The 12678-nt window shown below is 36.0% G+C and overlaps 1 non-coding gene across 1 annotated transcript; it reads right to left on the bottom strand.

Annotated features, from left to right (window-relative positions):
- Positions 1–9202: 9202 nt before the first annotated feature.
- Positions 9203–9292, bottom strand: LOC116278068 (small nucleolar RNA SNORD88). The gene has a single exon (XR_004187490.1). It is a non-coding gene; the product is annotated as a small nucleolar RNA SNORD88 (small nucleolar RNA).
- Positions 9293–12678: the final 3386 nt, after the last annotated feature.

Genomic DNA, 12678 nt, shown 5'->3' with positions numbered 1-12678 from the left:
AGCTCCAGGCCTTTCTTTTGTCCTTACGCTCCAAATTCTGCTTCCATACCAGTGACTACAATCCTTTGCAACCTGGCTTTAACCTCCATAAATCTAGTGCCTAGCACAAAGCAGTTAGTCTAAAAATGTTGGTTAATAACTGATTCTGAAAATTTCTTGTCAGATCACCTCATTAGATTTGACTTCTATCAAACTTCAAGTTTGATAGAAGTTTGCCGATTCCCTCCTCTTTAAAATGTGCATCCTGTAAACAACCTAAATGCCAAACACTGATGAATGAATAAAGAAGATGTGGTATATATATGCACACACACACACAATGGAATACTACTCAGCCATAAAAAATGAAATCTTGCCATTTGTGATAACATGGATGGACCTTGAGGGTATTATATAAGTGAAGTAAGTCAGATGGAGAAAGACAAATACTATATGATTTCACTCATATGTGGGGCAAACAAAAACAAAATAAATGCACAAACCAAACAAAAATAAACATGCAGACACAGAGAACAGAGTAGTGTTTACTAGAGGGAAAGGGGTTGGGGGAAGAAAAAATGGCTAAGGGGGTCAACTGTATGGTGATGGATAGAAACTAAACTTTTGGTGGCGAGCACTCGGTAGGGTATAAAGAAGTAGAAACATAATGTTGTACACATGAAACTTATGTTATAAACCAATGTTACCTCAATAAAAAAATTTAAAAACAATAAATTTTTTAAATAAAATTAAGATTCTCATCCTGTGACTCCAGAGTTCCTGGCTCTTGTCCTCCCTCTCAGCTTTTCTTTCTTTTTTAATTGAAGTATAGTTGCTTTACAATGTTGTGTTATTTTCAGGTGTACAGCATAGTGATTCAGCTATATATATATATACATATGTATATATATACACATATATATATACACATAATCTTTTTCATATTCTTTTCCATTATAGGTTACTACAAGATATTGAGTATGGTTCTCTGTGCTATACAGTAGGACCTTATTGTTTATTTTATATATGGTAGTTTGTCTCTGCTAATCTCACACTCCTAATATATTCCTTCCCACCCCTTTCCCCTTTGGTAACTATAAGTTTGTTTTCTATGTCTGTGAGTCTATTTCTGGTTTGTAAATAAGTTCATTTGTATCATATTTTAGATTCCACATATAAGTGGTGTCATATGATATTTTCCTTTCTCTAACTTCCTTCACAAGTATGATAATCTCTAGGTCCATTCATGTTGCTGCAAATGGCATTATTTCATTCTTTTTTATGGCTGAGTAATATTCCATTGTGTATATATACCACAACTTCTTTGTCCAGTCATCTGTTGATGGACATTTAGGTTGCTTCCGTGTCTTGGCTGTTGTAAATAGTGCTGCTATGAACACTGAGGTGCATGTATCTTTTTAAATTAGAGTTTTCTCTGGATATATGCTCAGGAGTGGGATTGCTGGATCATATAGTAACCCTATTTTTATTTTTTAAGGAATATCCGTACTGTTTTCCATAATAGCTGCACCAAACTACATTCGCACCAAACCACATTTGCACTCTCTCCCAGCTTTTCTTTCCAATCCCTAATTTCCTGGAAGACAGTACTACAGGATAAGAATCAAGAGCTACCAACATGCTACAACATGAATGAACCCTGAAAACATGCTAAGTGAAATAAACTAAATACAAATGACACATATGGTATGATTCCACTTACATGAGATACCTAGAATGGACAAATATATAGAGACAGAAAGTAAAACAGTGGTTTCCAAAGGCTAGGGGGAAATTAGTTTAATTAGTATAGAGTTTTAGTTTGGGAAGATGAAAAAGTTTTGGAGATGGATGGTTGTGGTAGTTGCATAACAATGTGAATGCACTCAATGCCACTGAACTGTACAGTTTAAAATGCTTAAAGTGATAAAGTTTATGTTGTGTGTTTACTACAATAAAAAGGTTTTTCAAAGAGACAGACCTAAATTTTAATAAAGATACATACATAGATCATAAAAATATAATAAAGAAATCATATGATTCACAAAAAGTCAGGTCTAGTGGTTAATTTTAGAGAGGATAGAGAGGTTGTAATTCTTTAGGAGCCAACTGAGGTGCTTGGAAATGTTTGAGTTTTTTTAAACACCAAAGGCATTACATAGATGTTCTGTTTATAATACAAACATTTGTACATTGCCTTTCATTTGCTTTTTTATGTGTTACATTAAAGATGATTTAAAATAAATATCTTTGATGCTAAAACTTGTGCTGGAAAAAGTATTTACATTGTCTCAAACTATCCCCTAAAATGTACTGAATTATTACAAACAGAAAGCAGTAAATTTGCAGTGAAAAAATTTGATAACTTAACGAAGTGATCCCAGTTAATATCTCTAGTAATGGGACAAAATGCTATCACGTGCCGCTTAATACAATACACTGAGAAGGAAACATCAGTTTAATTGTATTCCTGCCCAAAATTCATAATCTGAGTCTGATCATGAGGAACCATTAGATAAGCCAAAATTGATAGGAGCTCTACAAATAAGTAGCCCATAGTCTTCAAAGAGAGAGAGAGTAAGAGCAAGAGCGAGAGAAACGCCAAGATCAAGAATGACAAAGAAAGCTCGAGGAACTCTTGCAGATTTGAGAAGACCAAGGAGACAAGACCATCACATGCAACATGTAATCCAGAACTGAATCCTGGACAAGAACTTGGTTTTCATTCTGCTATTAAGAACTCTAATGGGTGACAATGAGTGTGTATATGTCCATGAATGACTGAAAAATTGTGCTGAACACTGGAATTTGACACAACACTGTAAAATGATTATGAATCAATAAAAAATGTAAAAAAAAAAAAGAACTCTAATGGGAGCACTGGTGATATTTGAATAAGGTCTAGAGACTGTTTAGTACTATTGAATTGATGGGTTTTTTTCCCTGATCTTGATAACTATAGTGTGGTTACATTAAAAAAAGAAAAAAAGAAATGGTGCCAAATTATCTAAGATTGTTGCTGAACAGGATTTGTACTAGGAAAAACTGTAAGAAAAGTTTACCTGCACTTGACATAGGAATAGAATGAGAGAAAGAAAAGGAATATTCTTAGAGCCTTTGGAAACTACCAGAAATCAGAGCCAGGGTGGTAGAAGATGTCCTCCCCTTGTTCACCTTGCATATTGAAACAAAAACAGAAAAACAGCTACTCCTAAACTCTGAAGTCCCAATGGGCAGAAATGAGTTTTTCTTTTCTGGGGCGGAGAAATCTAAGAAAATAGAACACATCAGAGGACGAAGACACCAAGCTGATTCCTACTCATGCATGAGCAGCTGAGCTGTGAAGTGTCTGTTCATCTTCAAGGTAAGTGTGGGTACATGTCAGGTGCACTCGCTGCCTAGTTTTGTATCCTATTCCCCATGTCATTATTTCACATCCTCCTTCACTCTACTCTGAGTCACCTCACCCATCTCCCCTCTGTAATATTTTAGGGAGGGCTTGATCTAGGCTGTACAGGACTAGTGTGCTAATTGGTCGGCAAGAACACTACACACAAGAACACATTCTGGCCCTGCTCACTTACGAGCCCATCAACATAGGGAGTCTCGTGGAACTAAAGCCAGAAAATCCCAAGCCTTGATCAAAATTTCTTCACAACCTTAAGTTCATTTATTAATTTCAATTCACTTATGTGCAAAGCACCCTTTTGGCTCCATGGTGATGAAGAGGGAATGATGTATAAAGATGATTAAGATCTACTTCCTACCTTCAGGAAAATTAAAATTTATAGAGATAAGACATGTATACAAACAATTATAATACAAGATACAATAAAAGTGCTAAGGAGTTTATAGGAGAAAGGAGTCAAAAGAATTTTAGTCATGTGATTGTAATGAACGTGTATTGAGCATGTTCTAAGCTCTGTTTATACTTGTCCCTTTCTTGATCTCATCCAGTCTCATTGCCATAACTACCATTTTTATACCAGTGACTCCCAACTTTATATTCCAAGCCAGACCTCTCTCCCAAATCCTGAATTTATATACTTAATAGCCTATTCCATACCTCCACTTGGGTGTCCAATTGACATCTTAAACTCAATGTGCTTAAAATTGAACTCATCTTTTCTCTCAAACCTGCTCTACTTCTCCATCTCAGTTGATGGCAACTTCTTCCTTACTGCTGTTTATAACAAAAAGCTTGGAGACTTTTTTTTAATAAAAAGGAAAAAATAACCCATGTACTTACCCTCCAACTTCAACACTTACCAACAAGTACTCAATCTTGTTTCATCTATTACCCACCCACCTCCCATCTATATAACTACACACTTCCCCACAACTGATTATTTCTAAGAAAATCCAAGACACGGTATCATTTCATCCATAAATATTTGTATGTGTTAAATACATAGAATCTTTTAAGTATAACATCAGTATCACAAAGAAAATTAACAGTAATTTTTAAAGTTATCAAATACGTAGTGTCTAAATTTCTCCAAATGTCTCACAATTTTGTTTTTACAGTTCCAAACAAGGTTTACACACTGCATTTGGATGATACTTATCTTAGGTATCTTTAATCTGTAAGTTCTTCCTCTTTTTCACTTCCTGCAATTTATTTGTTGATGAAACCAAGTCATCTGTTCTGTAAAATCTCAAACTTTGTGAATTTTTCTGATTGCATCCCTTGGTATCATTTAATGTATTTCCCTTTTATTTCTTATAAATAGGCAGATAGGTATGCTTGTTCAGATTTATGTACTTTTTTGGCAAGAATACTTCATAGCTGGTATCATATACTTCCTATTCCATCTCATCAGGAGGCATATAACATCTGGTTAAATGTATTTTTGTTACAATTGATTAAGAGGTTCAAATATTAACCACCTTTTTACTTGATAGTTTAGCAGTCATTGATTATTAGTAGCTGCATTAATTCACTAGGAGCTGCAAATAAGTGATATTCTAATTTTAACACACTATCTCCATTAATTAGCTAGACTTCTATAAATAAATCAATTCATCAAAGATTTAATTACCTAAGGAAAGGCAGAATAAATGTTTGATTCTTTCCTTTGATTTACTAGTCCTCAAAATAATGAGTTGAGGTTTTCTATGTAATAGAGAATAGCTCTGTAAATAATGAGGTTTTCCAGCATATTCCAAAGATGACTTATGAGATTTTTGTTTTTACTGTCACTATGAACTACAGGTTTTAACACATTTGGTGTGCTTCAACCCACTGCAATTATTAATTTTGAAATGCATATTGTCCCATCTTTGTACTGTGGACATCCTTTCACATTAGCTCCAGAGTCCTTTTGACAGGATTCCAGCAGTCTTGGATGGCTTCCTTGCTTTCTGGTGTAACAAGATGTTCCAGGTTCATCTTGTTTATTTCCTGCCCCAGACCTAGAATCAGATGTTTCCCTAAGAAATGTTGGTTCATGTAGTGGTAAATGCATTTAAAGACCATAGTTTAGATGGTTGGAATGCTTCCTGCTACTGAATTGATCATTGTTTAACTTTTTCCAACTAAATTTTAAGATTTCAGGGATTTTATCCAACTTTCTTGAGTTTATATGTTATCCCTTTCTAGTATAATCAACATCTTAATTTCTGATAGCATTAACATAATTTATTTATTTACTTTATTCTATTATATAGATACAATAATTTCAGGGAAAAAACAATATTACTACCAAAAAGATAACTAAGGAAAACTTATAAACTTTTTTTAGTTAATTTTTTTCTTAGGGTATATCCCATAAAAATGTGTAAGACACGTGCTACAACATGGGTGAATCTTGAAGATTTTATGCTGAGTGAAAAGACAAATACTGTATTATTCCATTTATATAAGGTATTTAGAGTGGTCAAAATCATAGAAACAGAAAAAAAAATTAAAAGTCATAGAGACAAAGTAGAACGGTGCTTACCAGGAACTGGGGAGTAGTGTGGAATTGGGAGTTATTGTTTAAGAAGTATAGAGTTTCAGTTTTATAAGATAAAAAGAGTTATGGAGATGTATTGTGGTGATGGTTCCACCACATTATGAATGTATTTAGTAATCACTGAACTGTCCATTTAAAAATAGTTAAAATTGTCAATTTTATGTGTATTTTACCACAATAAAAATTTTTTTAATGTACAGTTAGGTTGGCAGGGTATAGCTCAGTGATAGAGCGCATGCTTAACATGCACAAAGTCCTGGGTTCAATTCCCAGTGCCTCCATTAAAAATAAATAAATAAAATAAAATGCACAGTTAAACTATTGTATTTTTAAGGCATTTGAAATAATTCTTATTTATTTATACAATTTAATACACAGGTTAATTTATTTCATTTTTATTTTTAGTAACTGCTTTTCTTATTTTGATTTTTTATTAAGGTAAAATTTAAATACAGCAAAATGCATAATTCTTAGTTGTATAATTTGATGAGTCTTGATAAATGTATACATCTATTAAACTTAAATACCAATCAAGATATAAAACATCTTTATCACTTCAGAGAGTTTTTTATGGCAACCATATTCTGATTTCCATCACCATATATTAGTTTTGTCTGCTCAACAGTTTTATAGAAATGGAATTATACAGTCTGTAGACTTTTTTATCCACCTTTGCTCAACACAACACTTTTGAGAATCATCCATGTTGTTGCATGTGTCAGGAGTTCGTTTTTTAATCGCTCAGTAAGCTTCTATTGAATATATGTTCCACAATTTGTTTATCAATTCAACTATTGATGGATATTTGGGTTGTTTTGGACCATTATAAATAAATTTGCTATGAACATTCATAAATAAGTCTTTTTGTGAATGTATGTCTTCATATCTCTTGGGTTGATATCCAGGAGTGGAACTCGTGGGTCACAGGATAGGCATTTGTTTAACTTTATAAGAAACTGCCAAAGAGTTTTGCAAAATGGTTGTACAATTGTATACTCTCATTAACATATGAGAGTTTCAGGTCCTGCACATCCTCACTAACATTTGGTATTGTTAATGTGACGTGGCATCTCCTGTTTTTCAGTAAACTTATGTATGATTTATGTACAATAAAATGTGCACACTTTAAGCATGGAGTTTGATGAGTTCAGCAATTGTATATATGTGTGCAGCCACTGCCAGAATCAAGTATGGAGCATTTTCATCACCCTGAAATTTCCCTTGTGCCTTTTGCAATCAATTCCTATCCCCTCCCCAGCCCCTACCAACCACTTATTTGCCTTCTATCACTGTAATTAAGCTTTACCCACTCTAGAATTTCACGTAAATTTATTCACGCAGTATGTACTTGTGACCATGAATATGCACCACTGAAATCTGCTTGCAGAGAGCATATTTGGTTGATGACCCCACCTGCCACCACTTTGGATCTACCCCAACATTTGCACCAAAGCCACACTTTCCAAAGGCTGATCCCAGCCAATATCAGAGAACAGCAGGGCTACAAAGGCAGGCCCAATCCTATGATATAAAGGTTCTTCCAACAGGTGCCTTTGACTTGAAGACTCTTCACCTGCCTGGCCAAACTTTTTGAGAAACTATGCTGTAGGACAAGACTCTTCCTTTCCAATCCTCACTCCTTTCCTCTCTTTTTCCACAGATTTCAGAGCTGTATCTTGGGCTGAGGCTCTCTCTACATTTCCCTGATCTCTCCCTGTGGTGGTTTAAAATACATCCACAAATTCTGTGATATACCCTTCAAAAGGTAGAGTCAATTTCCTTTCTCTTGAGAGTGGCCTAGACTTAGTGACTTACTTCTAATAAATAGGATAAGGCTTCCAATATTATGTCATTAAAAAGGCATTATATCTCCCTCCTTCCTTTCTTGGTTCACTTGCTCTGGGAGAAGCCAGCTGCCATGTCATCAGGATACTCAAGTAGACCTATGGGGAGACCTACATGGTGACGAGTTGAGGCTTCTTGCCAACAGCCATGTGAATGAGCCATCTTGCAAGCAGATTACCCAGCTTTGGTCAAACCTTCAGATTACTGTAACCCAAGTGCCATCTTGACTGCAACTTCAGGGGAAACCCTAAGCCAGAACTACTCACTAACTTGCTCCTGGATTTCAGATCCTTAGAAACAATGTGAGATAATAAATGTTTGTTATTTTAAGCTGCTAAATTTTGGAGTAGTTTGTTTCAAGGCAGTAGATAACCAATATACTCCCCTAATAAATCTCTTGCACATCTAATCACATCTTGGCATCTACTTCTCAGGAGACTAACTAACAGTATTCTTTTGTGTTTTCTTTTGTTTCACCATAATGTTTTTTATTTTTCATCTATGTTGTGTGTATGTGTAGTTTCTTTTTATAGTTGAGTAGTATTCTATTGCATGAAGGTAACACAATTTATTCAGTCTTCTATTGATGGACATTTGGGTTATTTCCAGGTTTTGGCTATGAACAGCCATCACAGATCTCTCTGTGGACATATATGTGCTCATTTTTCTTGGGTAAATGCCCAGGTTTGGAATTTTGGGGTCGCAGATGTTTAGTTTTACAATACACTTCCAAATACTTATATAAAGCAATTATAACATTTTACATTACTATTAGCAGTTTATGAGAGTCCTATTTGCTCCATCTCTTTGCTAACATTTGATGTTATTTTTGCCATTTTGTGGATAAGTGATATTACACTCACTTTAATTTGCATTTCCTTAGGACAAATGATGTTAAACACTTTTCATGATACTTGTTGGCCATTCGTATATCATCTCTGTGAAAGTCCATTCAAATTGTCCACTTTATAATTGGGTTGTCTTTTTTTATTGATTTGTAGGAGAGTTTTAAAAATATATTCTAGAAATATTTGTCAGGTTGGCCATTTTGATTTAATTTTGTTTTATACTTATGTAAAACATGATTCCAACATCAAATTTACAAAATAAGATAAATTCCAAAAAGTCTACCTTCCATCCCTGGCTGCCTTACAATCTGTTTCCTCTCTCCTCCTATAGGTAACTTTCTAAAAGTTTTTGGTTTATATTTGGAGTCACTATTTACTCTCTTTTTGTCTCGCTCGCCATTTGAAGAGACAGGAAATCAAATTGGCTCTACCTTTAAAATATTGTGCGTCTAGCATCCCACCAATTCTCACCATCTCCACTGACATCACTCTGATCTGAGCTACAACATTGCTCACCCAGATTACTGCAAGTTCCCTGACTGGTTTCCCACTTTATTATTATTTTTTAAACCAGGGCCCCTCAGACCCCCAGGTATCAAAGGTCCTGGGGGGTACTTATCCTCAGGGGTGATCACAGCCCAGTACTGGACATTATGAGAGTAATTTCCCACTTTAATCCTTACAACTTCTACAGTTTGTTCTCAATAGAGCAGCCAAAGTGATCCTGTAAAAATCTAAGTCAAACCATAACATGCCTCTGTTCAATAGCCTGCATTTGTTCCCTGTTTCACTCAGAGTGAAAACCAAAGTCCTTACAATGCCTATAAGGCCCTATGTGATCTAGCCTCTCTTATCTCTGATCTCATCTCCTATTCCTCCTTCTCTCATTCTGCTTTCTCTGCTCCAGCCACAGTGGGCTCCAGCTAGTCCTTGAATGTACCAGGCCTACTGCTACCTGAGGGACTTTGTACTGGCTGTCCTCTCTGCCTATAAGATTCTCTACTAGATCCAAATAGCAACTCCTTTAATTCCTTCAGGTCTGCTCAAGTCTCATCTTAATAAGGCCTACCCTAACCAGCCCCTTTAACATTGCACTTTCCTGCCCCTTCACCATTCCTCCCTATCACACGCCCTCACCAGCATTCTCAGTCACCCTTACTATATATATATATATTTTTTTTTACCACAGCACTAATCACTTGCTGACATGCTATATAATTCACCTACTTATTATTTATTATCTATTTTTCCCACTAGAATGTAAGCTTCACAAGAAAAGGGATCTTTGTGTGTTTCATTTGCCAGCACACAGTAAGTACTCAATAAATATTACTGAGTGAATAGCTAAAATAGAATGAATTCTAAGCATTGTTTTAAGCATACTTAAAAGATTGTCCCACTTAATTCTCAAAACAACCCTTAAGGTGAGATGCTATTATAATTTTACAGATGAGGAAACTAAAGCACAATGAGGATAAACAACTTGCCTAAATTCACACAGTTGGCAAGTGAGGAATTCAGAGAAGCAGCTGTGTTTGAGTTAGGGCATACTCCTTAAATCCTTTGTGGAGTGAGATGGAACCTTATTTCACAAATAAAGTTAATCATAAAGGTAAATCCCTAGATGAGAATTAAGGGTAACAATGCGTTCAAGGAAGAAGAGACAGTCTGAACAAAAAGTACAAGAATGACTGAGGGAAAGGCAAGTGCCTCAGATTTACTGGATGAAAAGGCTAAAGCCAGTTATTTGCAGGAGGTACTGTTAGAAAGGGAAGTTAGGGCATCCGATGAAGGATCTTCAAGAAAGAACTGATTGAGAAGACAGAGCAAAAGTATTTGTGAGTTTGTAATATTGTAAAGGGGACCATATTTCTGCAAGCCTAGTATTCCTTGAAGGAAAGTAACTCCATTCTATGAATATCTTGAAAAAATGATGCAAAATTTAATTCATACACAGGTATGGCCTCAAAACTAAGTTATACATTTAGATTCTCTTTACCCCATGTCTTAACCACCACAAGAAAATCATTAAAGACCTCTATAGTAATAGGTAGCTTTGTTCAAACTAAAGGAAAAGGTGGTATCAGTGGCCACAGCCAAACACTAACTTCCATCGAGGAGGCTAATGGAATGGACAAGAGAAAACAGTATTCATAAATGTTTCTTTGAGGAATCACTTTCTTTAAAAAAAAAAAAAAAAGAGGTATAGAGAGTCAGGAAGGGAAAAGGGGAAATTTCTTCATTGTCCTTTATAATGTTCTACACAGGGAAGGTAAACCCAGTGCTCTTGCTCTTCCCAATACTTAGTGAACAAATAATAATTAGGAAAACTATCCAACAAATGTTTACTGTGGGCCTCCTCTATGTGCCAGACATAGGAATAATGCAGACTTCTCCCCCATCTCAAACTTTTGAGAGATTATTCTACTCAGTGCCTTGTACAGGTTATTTCACTCAGTGCCTCTGCAGATAAACCAGCTGTTCATGCTAAGAGGTGACCCCCTGGCTGCTGGTATGCATTATGATCATAGCATCTTCCCCAAAAGCCAAGGATAAGCTTCTGACACAGCAATCCTGTAATTCAACACGCCTCTCTCTGTGTAAAGAATGCTTTATAGGCAGAACTGAGTACAAGGTGGGAATGTGAGCTGCATACAGCTCCTTTTGGATATTTTGGTTGATAAGACCATGCAATCCAGCAGAGCAGGCTGGAATTCTGCCAAGTGAGCTCAGATCCCAAGAAAAACCATTGACATTCATTGGGCCAGCAGGGAGGAGCCAGCGTTTTTTTTTTTTTTTTCCCTTATGAATTATCAGAGCTAGCTTAAGTTTTAATGGAGACCCTAAGAATTGAAAGGCTTATGGTGCCTTCCTCTCCCACACATATGTAACTCATGATGAGCATAACTCATTCCAATAAAGTTCTGATTCTCTCATGAAGACAACTTCAATAATTTAAATACCAAAAATGAAATTATTTTCACAAAAATTTTAGAGATGCCCCTCTTACTCTGCTAAACATCTGAATAATTTACCTGTTGGATATTTATCACTCTATACTATGAACTGACGAAGATCTGGGGGCAGAGAATCCTTTAACTGGCTTAAACTTAGCCAAGGCTACAATTACCTTTCAAACCATTTGAGATCTATACTATCTTTTGCCTTTTGTCCACGCCAGTGCACACCCAAGGTAAGATCTTATAATAGGGTCTTCCTTTTACACCTCCTCTAACCTTTTTCAGTGATGGATCCTTGAGACCCCTTCCACAATTCAAGGGTCTTTCATCACAAATAGTTTGGAAAGCATTGGTTGTAACCACCATTTCAGCCAATGCTGAATGATGAGAGTGTACAGAATAGAAGAGTTCTCAAAAGATGATACTTCATCAGTTCAGGGGGCCAGCAGTTAAATGAAATGCTACAGTGGGCTCTGTAATCCCCACCAACTGCTGTAAATGCCTCACAATCATGTATATCATAGGTTCCTAACTGGACCGGCCTTGGAATGGCATCCTTTTACTGCTAGGCTCCTGCCACAGCACACCACTCCTAAACACAAAATAGATCATTATATACTTCGCAATTCACATATAAATGTATTTCTTTAAAGTTTTTATTCAGGGTTCTATGCCTTCTATGTATGTGTGTCAGTGTTTTCTGTCTTCAGTTGTAAAATTCTGGAGCGTAGATGTTTACACTCCATACTTTCCAGTTAGTACTACCATAGTCTGTATTTGCAGTTCTGATTAATAAAAGCCAATCCTAGCAAACCTGAAGTTCTGCCCCTACCATCTGATCAGTGTGTGGTCCTTCCCTATACCATTCAGATCTATTGTCTTACCTCTGTGTCAGACTCGATGAAAGCAGGGCCCATGGTTAACTGCTGCTGACCCTTATACTGAGGCCCTGTGCCAGTTAAAGGCTTCATCTCTACAGTTGCTATGGAAACTGTCCCCTTCCTCTCCCTACAACCTATTCTTGCTCTGTCTCCACGTGGCACTCTTCTGATTGCAGAAAAGGAGGCCTGCCTATCTCTCTATGTTCTT

The sequence above is a fragment of the Vicugna pacos genome, chromosome 6 (assembly GCF_048564905.1).
Source record: "Vicugna pacos chromosome 6, VicPac4, whole genome shotgun sequence".
Classification (NCBI taxonomy): Eukaryota; Metazoa; Chordata; class Mammalia; order Artiodactyla; family Camelidae; genus Vicugna; species Vicugna pacos.
This window is presented reverse-complemented; position numbering and strand designations above follow the sequence as displayed.